General features: G+C 41.2%; 1 long non-coding RNA gene across 1 annotated transcript; it reads left to right on the top strand.

The window, feature by feature from the left end:
- Window positions 1-869: 869 nt before the first annotated feature.
- On the top strand, window positions 870-7,060 carry LOC138923201 (uncharacterized). The gene is made up of 3 exons (XR_011436484.1): window positions 870-1,018; window positions 4,542-4,594; window positions 5,796-7,060. It is a non-coding gene; the product is annotated as an uncharacterized lncRNA (long non-coding RNA).
- The last annotated feature ends 8,826 nt before the right edge of the window (window positions 7,061-15,886 follow it).

Here is a 15,886-nt window from a genome sequence, read left to right as displayed (position 1 = left end):
ACAGGTGTTGTGCACCTCATATGTAACATGCCCTGGACGCAGGGCAGTGAACAAGACAGGCATGGTTCCTGTCCTCTTGGAGTTTATTGTCTAATGGAGGAGACAACATTAGATCGTTACACAACTAATTATTTAAATTATAATTGTGATTGGCACCTCAAAGGAGAAACATGAAGGGCTATAAGAGCATTTATAACCTAGCAGCAAAGCTTATTCTTCCAAGGAATATGTCGGACTTTTGCAGAAGCTAAAACACATCCAAGACAAGCAGTTTCTCACCCACTGAAGCACCTTCTTCGAACCTGAGGAAGCCGTGGAACGGAGTTAGAAAACTGCTAATCTACATTCCTCTATAAAGGATGTTGTGGTGTGCAACCCAGACTGTGGCATGCATTCCTGCCACACACCCCACTCCACTGGGAGGGATCTCAACTGAGTCCCTCTCTGGGAATGGCCCTGGGTGGAAGGGAGTTACCTAGCTCACGGTTATGCCCCCTCCAGGCAGTCTGCCTCCAACAACTGGTTAATGGGAGAGGAGCATACAAAGGCCTGGCCCCTTTGCCTCCATTGGAAACAACTCTGAAGGATTATCTCATATAGCGCTCCCTTTAGGATCACCCGAGGCCAGCACTGCAGCCCAATTTCTTCTGCCCAGTCCTGCTGCTTCTCACTCTCCTATGATATTGATCCCCACTAAACCTCCTGTATTCAAATTTCCATCCCAGAGTCTGCTTGCGAAGGTATGTGACCCAAGACACTCTCTTATCACAGATGGTGAAAATAAAGACCAGAGATGGGAAATGACTTGCTTGAGGTCTCACAAGCCTGAACCTTTAGGTCCTCTTCATAGTCTGTCACCATCCTGTGTCAGTCTTACAATTTCCTGTCTCGACTTTCTCTTCCTGAGGTGGGAGGCAACAGCTGCCATGCTGGAAGGAGCAGAAGAGGTTCTCACTCCCATCCCCTCTCCCGTGGCTGGAGACCTTGGGCAAGTCACTCCACCTCTCTGGGGAGAAGAGTAAGTTCACTGCCTGAGTGCTCTATCTTTTCTCAAGTCTGCTTGTGTGTGATGCCCCTGTCCTGAGAAAAACCATGTCGCAGCTGGTTATAGCAGCAGAAATTCTTTCCCCTCATGTCTGAATCACCTCTGACCTCACTAGTGGTTCCTGTTGCGGGGAGCCTTGAGCTTCTGTCCCAATTCTGGGGATCTAAACTCACATTTCAAGGAGGAACCTCTTTTTTTCTGTCTGTGTCAACATTATCAAGTGCTTACTCTGTCCCAGACACTGTTGGATGCTGGCACTGCAGCAATGAATGAGACAGACAGTCCAGGACTCAGACAGTCCTCCCTCTCAATGTGGGAGTTCCCAGAGGAACACCCTGGACCTGAAGGATGAGAAAGGACTGGCCAAGGATGGGAGGGGAGAAAGGAGTGTGAACAAAGATTTCTGGCAAAGGAGACAGCATGGGAGAAGCTTTGAAGCAGGACAGGGAAGGCAGCCTGGTAGGGCCAGAGGGAGCGGAGAGAACGTGAGGAAGGGTGAGGCCAAGAAGGAAGCCCAGGGGAGGTCTGGCATGGCCTTACAGGGCATGTTGAGAATTTTGGACTTTATACCATGGGCAATGGGAAGTCTTCAAAGGAGATTTTGTTGTTTATTACAAACTATATGCTATGGACTGAATGTTTGTGTCTTCCTCAAATTCATATGTTGAAAGCCTAATCCCCTGTCTTGGTGTTTGGAGGTGGGGCCTTTGGGAGGTGATTAGGTCAGGAGTGTGGATCCCTCATGTTGGGATTAGTGCCCTTATAAGAAGAGACGGGACAGCTTGCTTTCCTCTCTCTCTCTCCCCACCATGTGAGACAACCAGGACGAGGCTCTCATCAGGAACCCAACTGGCTGGTAACGATCTTGGACTTCCCAGCCTCCAGAACTGTGAGAAAGAAATGTCCACTGTTTAAGCCACTCCGTCTAAGGTCTTTTTATTATAGCAGCCCAAACTAAGACACTAGATAATATTTATTACAAGAAGGCGTGGAGAAGGTAGTAAGACTTATTTAGGACTTCCTAGGTACCAGGTACTCCCCTAAATAGTTCACAGGCATGACCTCATTTAATCCTCACAACAGCCCTATATAGTAGAGCCTATCATTATCTCCATTTTACAGATGGGCACAACTGAAACTAGACTCAAAAGTTCCCTCATGTGAAAAGGTTTCTCTGGCTCCCATCCCCACCCCAAGTACACATCTTCCTTCTTTGACCCAAGCTTACCAAGAGCTTCTATTTTTCCATTTTGTTTTCTGTCTACTATTATAATCATTTGTGTGGCTCACTCAATTCCCCATTTAATTGCCAGCCCCGTGCAGGAAGAGGCTTTTGTCTGCAAGCTCACTGCTCTATCTCCAGAGCTGAATAAATAAAATAAAATAGATGTGGAATGTATGTTTGTATCCATGAGGATCCTGGTCTGGTGCTAGGCCCAGGAGGGGGTGTTCCAGAAATAATAGCCTCCCCACGCTTCAGACTCGGCCTCTGCTCTGGGTGTCTCTGTCTGTCTGTCTGGCTGTTACATCGCCAGCTCTCAGACGTTCAGCATCAGTCTAGTGTGGCGGGCAAAGAGCTTGGACTTTGGAACCAGACAGATGAGGCTCAAATCTGAGTGCAAGTTCATCTGGAATGAGGCAGAGTATAAATAAACAGACCGAAGTACCTCTATGACCTTTGATAACTTTCTTTAATTTCCTCGTCTGTAAAATGAGAACGTTACCATCAAAAGTTTATTGTTGTCAGGATCAAATGAGAAAATGTTTATAGAATGCCTGTGTAATTTCATTCCTTCCTTCAGTGAAAGTCAGAGATTGGGCCAATGTCATTTTCTTAAACTCATAGCCTCAGTTTCCTCATCTGTGAAATGGAGCTGTGAGATGCAAGGTAATATAGAGTTCCCACGACCTAGAGTGCCCTTCTCCCAGACCTGTGTGGGTCTAGCTCCTAAACCTTCAGTTCTCACCTTCAATATCATTTCATCAGAGTTCTGATCTGATTCCTAACTCACTCTCTCTCATTTCTTTTTCTCAGCCTCACTCCACTCCCTCTCATTTCTTTTCCCTTTGAACCTTTCATAATCTTTGTTGTTTCTTGCCTGTCTCCCTGTTCACTGTTGCATCCCCAATGTCTACCATAGTGCTAGAGTAAGTGTTCAATAAATGTTTGTTAATTGCATAAATATTTACTGATCACTTATTTATCATCAGGGACTGCTCTACACCACCCTAATCACAACCCTGGGACACAGGCGGAGCAGGGATTTTACCCATCTTACAGCTGTGGAAGCTGAGGTCTAGCAATATTAATATTGCCCAGGGACTTCCCAAACAAATTAGCCAGAGTTCTAGATTCCTTGGCCAATGCTCTTTCCACCCATCACTCTACCGCCTTCCAAGGAAAGGAGCACCGGAGGCCCAAGTACTAGTCCAGGCTCTGTTCCAACTTGTGGCTTGTAAGGTACTTCCCTGAGCCTTAGCCTATCTCTAAAATGGCCAGAATAATCCTTGCCCTGACTAGTAGTTAAAGCGAGAATCAGCTGACATAATGGGCTGGAAGCATTTAATAAAATAAAAGCACTATACGTGTTCATGGAGGATCTTTTTATACTAATATACAGAATCAACATTGACTTCAAAGACAAATCGCTGTGGGCTGGGGAAACCATGGAAATTTCCTAGAAGCCATGGCATTTCAGCTAGGCCTTGAAGATAGGTAAGATTTTGGGGAAACAAAACTCAGTGCCAAAGTCACAGACCAACCAAAGCAAGACCCTCCAGCCTCTGAGTTTTACTTTTCCCCCCAGAGGTTGATATTCTCCTCTAATTTGCATTTCCCTACCCTGATTTGTTTTTCCTTTCAAATCAAACTTATGGAAGTATAATTTGCATCCAATAAAATGCACACGTTTTAAATGCACACAGTTCCATGAGTTTTGACGAAAGTACACACTCGTACAACTACCACCCAAATGAAATTCCCTTGTGGCCCTTTGCGGTGAATCCCCAAACCCCCTTTCTTGTGTCCCTCAGACAACCACCTTCTGCTTTCTGTCACTACAGGTTTGTTGTTCTTAATCACTCATTTTGTTATTAGCAAATCACAAAGTTTTGCATTCAAAAATTGGAACAAAAATATAAATGCAACAAAATGTATTATTTCACTCGGCTTAAGACAATATTTTCATTCTAGGGCATTTGCTAATGGATTTAGCAGTCATTAGATGAACTGACAATAACTAATGGGAGAAAGGGATTAATAATAATCATAGTTTGTCCATTCAGTGAAGACAGTTTAACCGCTGATAAAAACTATACTACAGCTAAAAAAGGTATGTGGATAACCCGATTGCTTCTTGAGAGATGATGGCTTACCTATAAGGCAATATTTGAAATTTAATTTAAATATTTCTTTGAAAAAGGCATTTTAAAAGAATGACGGATCAATAGTCATTATACAATTTTTCTGATTTCTTCCTTTTATTCTGTAATACAGAAATTAAGAATGATTCTGAAATTTCGAAGAGATGTCGACTTAAGGAAGAAATGGTAAAGTTCTATTTTGGGATCTCTTGCTGACTAGGCAGACAATCATTATGTCAAACAGAGAAAAAGTAAATAAGTAAGAGAAGTGTTTAATCTAAACTTAAGATAGTTAATGGTGAAACTTAATACCTGGACCATGTTATTTGGTTAAATTATAGCAACTCTTTTTTTTATTACTTTTTAAAATGTGAAAAATCAACAAATTATATGAGAAGGAAAACAAAATTGGGGGAAGGGGGAAGGCAAAAGGGGTGATTAGGGTCACATGTGAGGGGATGCACTATAATTAGTGTTCAGGTGGTGAACATGATGTAATGTATCCAGAATTTGAAATATGAGGTACAACTGAAAAAAATAAAAATTAAAAAATAAATAAATTTAAAAAGAAAAAGAAAAAGAAAACAAAATTATCTTCTCATTGTTCTAACCATGTCAAACAAGTTTGTAGTCATCTCCTGAAAAACAGCCTTATATATATAACTCTCCTGCATAAATATCTTCGATGGATCCATTTTGACATCTTTTTAGTTTTGCATTCAAGTACAGATTAGTTTTGCCTGTTCTATAATTTCACATAAATGGAATTATACAGTATGTACTGGTTTACATAGTTTCACATAAATGGAATTATACAGTGTATATGGTTTCTTTGGCTTAGCATGATGTTTTTAAGGTTTATTCATGAGTTTCCTATATCAGTAGGTCATTCCTTTTTTATAGCTGGGTGCTATTTCAGTGTATGAATATATCACAAGCCATTCCTCTTTTCACCAGTTAGTGAACATTTGGCTTGTTTCCAGTTTGGAACTATTTAAATTAAGCTGCTATGAATATTCAGTCATAAGTCATTTTGTGGACACATATTTGCTTTCTCTTGGGTAAACAGGGGTAGAATTGCTGGTTTATATGGCAAATATATGTTTAACTTCACAAAAACTACCAATACGTTTTCTAAACTGGTTGTACCATTTTACACACTTACCAACAATGTTCAAGACTATCAGTTGCTCCACAGCCTCTTCAACACTTGGTATAGTCGGTCTTTTTCATTTTAGCCATTTGAATAGGTCATGGCCTCAAAATTTTTAAAGTGAGCCTAATTGAGGTATAATTTGCATACAATAAAATTATAACTGCTGGTCCTCCAGGACCAGTTTCACTGACGCTATTTTATCAAAAGAGTGATTAAGAAATTGTCTTTCAGAAAATTTGCATTGTCACATAGCCAGAGCATGCATGGAAGAAGAAATCTTGACCTGAAATGACCGCAGAACCAAGGATTCTCCCCACAAATGGAACAAAAGGACCAGGACATGACTGGAACTTAAAAAGTCAGACTCTTATCAGAAGCAAGGGGTCCATCATTCAGGAAGATCTGTGTCTAAATCCTTCCCGACCTTATCTTGAAAGTTTAGAAGCTTACCATAAATGCTTGAAAACCACCAAGCAAAACCTCTCCCGCTAGCATTTCTGCATGCTGGCCTGTTCTCCCTAACCTCTTAAATTACACCCCAAATCCTGAATTGAGGAGACAGATCTGAGGGCATATGCCCCCTGTCTCCCTGAAGATTGATCTGACAGAATAAAGCTGTTTTCTTTCCCAAAGGCTCATGCTGTAATTAATTGGCTTATTTATGTGCATTGGGCAAAAGAACCTCATTTTGTGCGTTAGCAAAATTTACCCATTTTAAGTGTACAGTTCATTGAATTTTGACCAATGTCTATAGTCATGTAACCATCACCACATGACCATATGAGATATTTTAATCTCCCCTCAAAATTTCTTTGGGTTCCTTTACTATCTGTCCTATCCCCCAACCCCAACCCATAGCAACCACAGATCTGCTTTGTCACTATAGTTATGACTTTTCTAGTATTTCATATAAATGGAAGTATTCATTGTGTAATCTTTTGTGGCTGGCTTCTTTCAGTTAGCCTAATGCTTTTGAGATTCACCATGTTGTTGTGTATATCAGTAGTTCATTCCTCTTTGTCACCGAGTAGAATACTATTGTATGGATGTATCACAATTTGTTTAGCCATTCAACAGTTGAGGGACATTTGAGTTTGCAATTTTGGCTCTTACACATAAAGCTGCTATTAGTGTGGGCATAGGTTTTCATTTCTCTTGGGTAAAAACATAGGACTGAAATTTTTGGGACACATAGTAAGCATATATTCAATTTTATAAGAAATTTCCAAATCATTTTCCAAAGTGGCTGTACCATTTTGTAGTCCCACCAGCAACATATAAGAGTTCCACTTGCTCTGCATCCTTGTTGACACTTGGTATTGTCAGGCTTTTAAACTTCAGCCATTTTCACAGATGTGTGTGGTATCTCAAGATTTTTAATTTGTATTTCTGTGATGACTAATGATGTTGAGCATCTTTTCTTGTACTTATTGGCCATTTGTATATTTTATATATCTGTTGAAGTGTCTTTTTAAATCTTTGGCTGATTTTCTTTATTGGGTTATTTGTTTCTTTATGATTAAGTAGTAAGAGTTCTTTATATATTCTTGATATTCTAGATTGGTTCTTTGTTAGATGTATGAATTGCAAATGTTTTCTACCAGACTGTGGCTTACCTTTCCATTCTTTAGAAGAGCAGAATTTAATTGTGATAGAGTTCAATATACCAATTTTTTTTTCTTTTATGACTTGGGTTTTTTGTGATCTACCTAAGGAATCTTTGCCAAACCCAAGATCACAGATACGTTCTCTTGTGGGTTTTTTCCCCAGAAATTTTATCTTTAACATTTAGATCTATGATTCATTTCATGTTTATTTTTGTTTATAGTGTGAGGTAATGGTAGAGGTTCATTTTTTTCCTTCAAATATCTAGTTGTTCCAGCACCATCTGTTGAAAAGATTATCCTTTCTCCATTTAATTATTTTATTACGTTTGTTGAAAATCAATTGACTGAACACACGTGAGTCTAGTTCTGATTTCTTTAATCTGTTCCATTGATTTATATGTCTATCCTGGCCCTGATATTTAAATTTTTAATGTATTTTTCACTATTTTATTACATGTATTTCCTGTAAATAAACTCCACTCTTTTGTGGAACCAGACAGGAAAAAATAAAGAGATATTTTCTATTCACTACAGAAAAATCAGAAAATACAGATAAGCATAAATAAGAAAATAAAAATTGCTAATAATTCAACCCTAGAAAGTATTGCTGGGCCAGCCCTGTGGCACAGCGATTACATTCCCACATTCCACTTCAGCAGCCTGGGGTTCACTGGTTCAGATCCTGGGTGCAGACCTATGCACCACTCACCAAGCCGTGCTGTGGCAGGCGTTCCACATATAAATTAGAGGAAGATGGGCACGGATGTTAGCTCAGGGCCAGTCTTCCTCAGCAAAAAGAGGAGGATTGGCAGCAGATGTTAGCTCAGGGCTAATCTTCCTCAAAAAAAAAAAAAAGAAAGTACTGCTTTTTTTTTTGTAGAATTTATCTTCTAGATCTTCCTTCTATGATTAAATATGCTAAAAAATGGCAACATATTAGACTGTCAACTACAGTCTATCTTACAATCTGTTTTCTGCCTCCACAGTATATTGTGGAGTATATTCAATTAAATCAGCGGTTCTCACTCTAGGATGACTTTATGCCACAGGACACTTGGCAAAGTCTGGAGACATTTTTTGGTTGTCACAAATGGGAGGGTGCTACTGGCATCTAGTGGGTAGAGGCCAGGGATGCTGCTAAACATCCTACAGTGCACAGGACAGTACCTTACTGCAAAGAATTATCCAGTCCAAAAAGTTAATAGTCCCGAGGTTGAGAAATCCTGAATTAAATAATGCATATAATGTGTTCAGTAGAACACTTGGCACATATCAACTTCTTGGTAAATGGAAAACAAATAACTTTGGAGAAAAATGTTTCCAGGAGCGGGAATATGGGTTCGATGCATCCAGATCCCCATGGTCCTTTTCCCAAATATCCAGCCGTAAGGCTGTTATGAGGTGAGGGGGCTCGCAATGAAGAACTGGTTTTATCACCACAAATTCCTTCGCAACCAAAGGGTGAGGAGTATGTTCAACACAGGAGACCTGCAGCCTTGGACCTTGGACTCCTCTGTGTGGGGAGGATGGGAAGGCTCACACATTCCCCCTCCCCCACCAGGCAGCGTCTCCTTTGGTTGGAGTTCCAGCTGTTGTCTGGGTTAGTGCAAACAAAGACCTTTGGGCTGTCCCAGATCCAAGATTTACAGCCCAAAGCCTCCTCCCAGTTTACAGGAGTGCTGGGAAGACACATTCCAAGTCAGCAAGAATTAAGTGGGCCCCCAGGGGGTGTGTGTGTCACGTGGTCTGATGACACAGGCAGGATAAACTGGAGACGGGCAAACCACAGTCCAGGGGAAAGTGAAGTCAAAGAGGTGTTTGATTCAGTTCAACAGAGTCAAGCATTTCGCAACAGTCACTGTGCTCCTACTGTGTGCTGGGCGCTGTCTGGCTGTGTCCCTCTCTTATGTGGGAGGCAGTGTGGAACACTGGTTAGGAGCATAGTCTATTTAGAAGACGATATTTGAGTCCAGGTCTGCCAGCACTAGGTATTTGCCCTTTGAAAGGCATGTCACATCTCTGACACACATAGTGTATGCTCAATAAATTACGTATGTGTGTGTTTCAGTCTTCACAAAAAATTGTGAGGTAAGGGCTATTATCATCCCTATTTTACAATAGAAGAAACCAAGGCTCAAAGAGGTGAAAGGGTTTGTTCAATGTCAAATTAAGTGGCAGAGGATCACTGTGACAGACTTTTGGGAAATAGAAGGCGAATAAGATGCAGTCCTTGTCTTCAACAAGCTTAGTCTCATAGGGGAGGTGAAGACAGGTAAAAATCTAATTCCAAGCAAAGAGACAATGAGAGAGGTGCCAATAAAGAGCATTCAAGTGGAGCAGGGCGTTAGGAGGTCAATTCCAGATGGGGGCAATCAGGAAGGCTTCATGGAAGAAATGGCAGTTGAACTGGTGGTCTTTGAAGCTGGGTAGGCTTGAAAGTAGACAGTGAGACTCTTCCTTCAGAGTGAGGTCCTGAGAAGTAGACCACTGGGTTGGGCCATAGGATCTGTGCCTATGGGGGCAGGAACAGACGATTTGGCTGAAAAAGTTAATAAATTGGGGCAAGACTATTTGTTTGGTGGAAATGGGCAGGGGTAACGTTCAAAATAGTTAAACACCGGAAGGGCATAGGCACCAACTGATCAGAATGGATACTGAGTTATAAACAACCTCCATGGTCATGAAGTTGGGGACAAACTGAATACCAGGCTGAACATTCTGGAAAGGATGTCAATACCCACCCAGCCTCCTTTACACCTTTTGGAAACAGCATGCTCCTATTTTGCTTTAGAGATCCACTTATCCTACTCTCATTCTGTATAGTTCTGGTGGGCCTGACCCCACCTTTATATCTCCCGATGTGGGCACGTGATTGAGTCTGGTCTAGCCAATTAGAATACAACAGTGCTGTATACAAAGACGGACATAGAACCCAAGCTGGGCCAGTGAGAATCCTCTCCAGCACATTTGTTGGGACTCTTGGGAAAAAAGCAGCTCTGTGTCACCAGGGAAGCTAAGAGAAAGGAAAGTCAAGTTTAGAGATTAAAGAGAGAGACAGAGAGACAGACAGAGACGAGACAGAGTTAGAGAGAGAGAGACCAATTTCTTTATGATTCTTTTTGAGTCTCTAGATCCAGATGTGCCTGAAGTCTTTACCCATCCTCTTCAATTACAAGAGGTTGGCTTTTTAATCATTTGGAACTAGAAGAGTTCTAATATAATTATGAGGGGTCTCAAATGTCATTCTAGGGAGTTCTGCATAGGCTCTGGAGAGACCTCTCAGTACCTGAGTTCTCTTACCTTAAAATAGGTAATAGTAGTATCTACATTATAGGGTTGATATGGGGATTAAAGGAATTAATATATGTAAGATGCTTTAAAATGGTGCCTGACATGCAGCAAGCGCTACGGTTAGTTGTGATCACATTATTATTATTCCAGAAGGCACTTAAACTTCTCATTGAGAAGTTTAAGAACCACAGCCCTGGATTAGTTTCTATTGCTGTAACAAATTACCGCAAATTTAGTGGCTTAAGACAACAGAACTGTATTCTCTTACAGTTCTGAAGGCCAGAAGTCAGAAGTGAGTCTTAAAAAATGGGGCTAAAATCAAGGTGTTGGCAGAGCTGGTTTCTTCTGGAGTCTCCAGGGGAGAATTCATTCCTTGTCTCCTCCAGCTTCTGGCGGCTGCTCTCGTTCCCTGGCTTGGAATCACATCACCCCAATCTCTGCTTTTGTCATCACATTGCCTACTCCTCTTTTGTCATCAAATCTTCCTCTATCTCCGTCTTATAAGGATGCTGATGATTACATTTATGGCACGCTTGGATAACGTCTCCATCTCAATATCTTTAACTTAATCACATCTACAGAGTCTCTTTTGCCAGATGAGGCAACATTCATAGGTTCCAGAGATTAGGAACTGGACATCTTTGGGGACCAATTTTTGGCCTACCACACCCTTGATTAAAAATATCTTTTTCTCTTCTAATATTAGGAAATGAATCCAGTAATCAGTAGAATAGCAATGATACAACGGGCCTGGGGCACGTGTCTGTGACAGTGGTACTGGTTGCTTTTCACCATTTCTGGCTGAGTGATAAACCCTTAGCTCAGGAGGGGCGATTCTGGTTTGGAAGGGAGGAAGAGGCAGACTTTGGCACAGCATCCTAATAATAATTTATGGAGAGTTTTCTATGTTCCAGGAAATTTACATCTTTTATCTCTAAAAGACAATTTTGCAAAGTGGGAGTTTTATAGAATAAGGAAATTGAACCCTAGCAAGGGTAAGCCACCTGCCCCAGGTCACAAGGACAATGAGCAGCAGAGCCAGGATCTGAACTAAAGTCTGCATAATGTGGACTCCAGAAGCGCAGGCCCTGGTTGCCACATCAAGTTGCCTCTTGAGAAATAGGAGCTTCCCAGCCTCTAAGACATTCCCTCTCTTCCTGACATTGGCCCTGGATGGTTGTTAGACCAGAATAACAATCAGGAGATGTTGTATACAACTTAGGCACCCCAGTTTAGTCATCCATGATGCCTCAGGGACCAGAGTTTACAGACTGTGCTTGGCACCTCCGTCAGGGCTTTGACAAGCAATGTGTTTGTAAGACACAATGTCCTTTCAAGGCTCAATCAAACAGCCCCAGTCTGCCTGCTCTGACCAGCAGAACAGGCCCCCAGGCTGAGTCACTGCCTATGTTGTTTCACAACCTGTTTGTGCATTAAGGTGGCAGAGGCAAGGAAGGTCACTCTGCGTGGCTAGTGTCTTCTTGAGCTCCCAGACAGAAAGGTGGCTCCCAGTGACAGGTGCAAGGAGAGCTTGGCTCACCTCGTACCCGCCCAGTTCTCACCCAGAGGTTTCTTCAATTTCTTCTAGGCTCTTTCTTTGACCTTAGGTACAATCCTGAACCAAGTGAAGTTTCAACAAGCCTCAGTTCCTCATCTGTAAAATGGGAAATGTATACCTATTTAAATGATTGTGCACTTTACATGCACTATATAATTTAATATTTACAGCAAACCAGTGAGGTAGAGCTATTATTTCATATTACAAATGCAGATACTGAGCATCAGAGATGTTATATCACACAGCTAGTTAGGGCAGGGTCAAGAATCGACCCCGAGTCTGTATGACTTAAGGGTTTGGGTTCAGAAAGGAATAGCAAGAGAAAAGTCTGGCCACTGTTCAGCGCTTGCCATTCTATTCTGAGTCATTTGGGAAAGTCTCTTCTGCTCCTTGGGTCTTGGTTTCGTCATCTGTTCTGTGGGGTAGAGGAGAAGGAGCTGGACTAATAAATCAAAAAGCTCACTTTTAAGTCTATGATCCTCTGATTTCATGTGAGAAGGTCTTTCCCTTAGTCATGGTTTCTATTCCCTGCACAGCCCGTGCTTGCCTCTTCTGGGGGAAGAACGGACAACAGTGATGAAGAATTCGTCCAACTTGGAGATTTGTCAAAAAGTCTCAGCTCTTATTTACAATTTTTTCATGACTTCCATTGAGCCGTGTCCACATCCATAAAATGGGGATGACCATAATAGCTGCAACCCAGTCACAGCACATAGCACTGCGCTAGGTGTGTCATAGACATTTCCTTTTATCTTCATAATGGCCATAGGAGCGGATGTCACTGCTTGAGGTCATCCAGCTTATAGGATGTGGAGTTGGCATCTCAGCCTGGGTGAGGTGTGTCTGCTTCTTTGTCCTTTGCCGCACTGCCTGTCCTCTCTCCTCTTATCTCTCATTCCTGATGGTGGGAGAATGGACTGAAACCAATGAAAAGCACTTGGTGAACTGTAGATTGCTGTGCACATGTGAGCTATCAGGAGTTACTACTAGCACTCTTTTTCCCACTGGAGTGGGAGCCAGGACCTGAGTCTTCAACCATTTTTGCACCCACAAATAACGCCAAGGTGGGACTTTCCATGGGTTCTTGGTACATAATTGCCAACTGATCTAATTCTATTCACTAAAGAAAAGCAAGTAGGATCAGTCAACAATACCTTGGCCAAGCAGGAAGGACAACAACGTCGGGAATTAGCTCCCTGTTTGACTTGGTCATTACTGAGGACCCTGTGCCCGCTTTCACCTTCGTTTATTCTTGGTTTTTCTCTGCCATTATGATTTTTGTCATTGCCACATTCTCACTCTTTCTCCAAGGAAAAGAAAAGCAAGCAGAAAAGCCAAACACAACTCCTTGTCAGTTCACCTATCCTGACCTCCATTTTCACTTCTTTCCCACCTGCTGGAGTCTCACAGAGGCCATACACCTGTCCTGTCACCCCTGACAGCTTCATCCTCCAGCAGGGTTTCTCCTAGATTTCTGTAGTTCTTGCGGGTGCTCCAATCTATTCACTCTTCTCTGCTTCCTAACGGGGTTAATTCTCTCTCTGACTCTGTTTTTTGATTTATCAATATTTATCGTGTATCAAATCCTGTGCTTAGAATTGCAGTGACTTTCCAATTTTTCAAAACGGAGAAAGCAATTTTTCCTAAATATTAGAATTTTTTGTAAAACACTAGAATTTCTTCCAATGAGCATATAATGTTCTTGTAACCAGAAAAAACTTATAAAGTATTTTGCATTATTTTAATCAATTTTATCAACATACATTTACATACAATTAAAATGCACCCATTTAAATGTACAGCTTGATGAGTTTTGACAAATAGATACACCTGAGTAACTATTGCCACAATCGAGATTTAGAATATTTCTGTTTTCCCAAAAGTTCCCCTGTATCTCTTTGCAATCAATCCTTCTCATTCCTCACTCCAGCCAAGCAGAAATTTGATTTCTTTCAAGTGAGATTAGTTTTGTCTGTTCTAGAATATCATATAAACGGAATCATGCATTATGTATTCTTTTGTGTCTGGCTTCTTTCACCTAGAATATTTTTAGATTCATCTATCTTGTGGCATATATTAGTAGTTTGTTCTTTTTTATTGATGAGTAGTATTCCATTGTACATATCACAGTTTTTTTGTCCATTTACTTGTTGATGGACATTTGGTTTGTTTAAGTTTTTCTTTTTTTCTCTTTAAGTAACACACACTCATCAAAAATTTAGAAAACAGACACAAGTGGAGGAAAAATAATCTCCAGTCTCATTAACCAAAAAGTTATTGCTAGCATTAAAAAGTTTTAGTTTTTTCCTCTGTGCACAGATGTTTTGGAGACTATATAGTTAGAATCATATTGCACATATGACTTTCTAACTAGCTTTCTTAGTTGATATTATAAGTATTTCTCACACTATTTCTTTTGTAACCTTTTTTTTTTTTTGAGGAAGATTAGCCCTGAGCTAACTGCTGCCAACCCTCCTCTTTTCGCTGAAGAAGACTAGCCCTGAGCTAACATCTATGCCCATCTTCCTCTACTTTATATGTGGGATGCCTACCACAGCATGGCTTGCCAAGCGGTGCCACGTCCGCACCCGGGATCCAAACCGGCAAACCCCAGGCAACCGAAGTAGAACGTGCGCACTTAACCGCTGCACCATTGGGCCAGCCCCTTTGTAACCATTTTTAATGGCACATAATATCTTATTACTAAAATGTAGGCTCTGTCAGGGGAGAGATTTAGGTTGTCTTGCTTATTCTTTTTTTTTTTTTTTTTTTTATTAATGTTATGATAGATTACAACCTTGTGAGATTTCAGTTGTACATTTTTGTTAGTCATGTTGTGGGTACACCACTTCCCCCTCCGTACCCTCCCTCCCACCCCCCCTTTTCCCTGGTAACCACCGATCAGATCTCCTTCTCAATATACTAATTTCCACCTATGAGTGGAGTCATATAGAGTTCGTCTTTCTCTGACTGACTTATTTCGCTTAACATAATGCCCTCGAGGTCCATCCACGTTGTTGTGAATGGGCCAATTTCGTCTTTTTTTATGGCTGAGTAGTATTCCATTGTGTATATATACCACATCTTCTTTATCCAATCATCAGTTTCTGGGCATGTAGGCTGGTTCCACGTCTTGGCTATTGTAAATAATGCTGCGATGAACATAGGGGTGCAACGGACTCTTGAGATATCTGATATCAGGTTCTTAGGATAGATACCCAGTAATGGGATGGCTGGGTCATAGGGTATTTCTATTTTTAACTTTTTGAGAAATCTCCATACTGTTTTCCATAGTGGCTGTACCTGTCTTGCTTATTCTTATATTCCAAGAGCCCAGAACAATGTCTGGCCTACAGCAGGCACACAATAAGTGTTGACTCAATTATATGCCACAGTTTGCCTTGCTTTGTCTATAAGGACACGCCAGTTCTCCTTAAAGTTTTCTTTTCCTTAGTTCTGTTTTTAATGTTTATGTCCTGCCTTCTCAACCAACCTACTTGAAGGCAGCGTCTGAAAACACTCATCACATGCTAAGCACTTTGTATGTGTCATCTATACTCTTCACAGCAGTCCTGTCAAGTAGATAATCTCCCTCATTTACAGATTAAGAAGCAGATTCAGAGAAATTAAGTGACTAGCTCAAGGCCACACACCAGTATGTAGCCAAGTCCAGATGTGAACCATGTTTGTTTGTTTTTAACCCATGTTTAATAGAGTTCAAATCCCAAATAATATTGGGAATAGTCAAAATTTTTATTCATACTCATTATGCGCCAAGTGCATCAGTTAATCCTCATAACAACCTTAGAGGAAAGTACTAGTATTCTCACTGGAGAGATGAGGACGTGAAGTTCACAGGCAAAGTA

This window comes from Equus caballus, chromosome 2 (assembly GCF_041296265.1).
Source record: "Equus caballus isolate H_3958 breed thoroughbred chromosome 2, TB-T2T, whole genome shotgun sequence".
Taxonomy (NCBI): domain Eukaryota; kingdom Metazoa; phylum Chordata; class Mammalia; order Perissodactyla; family Equidae; genus Equus; species Equus caballus.
This window is presented reverse-complemented; position numbering and strand designations above follow the sequence as displayed.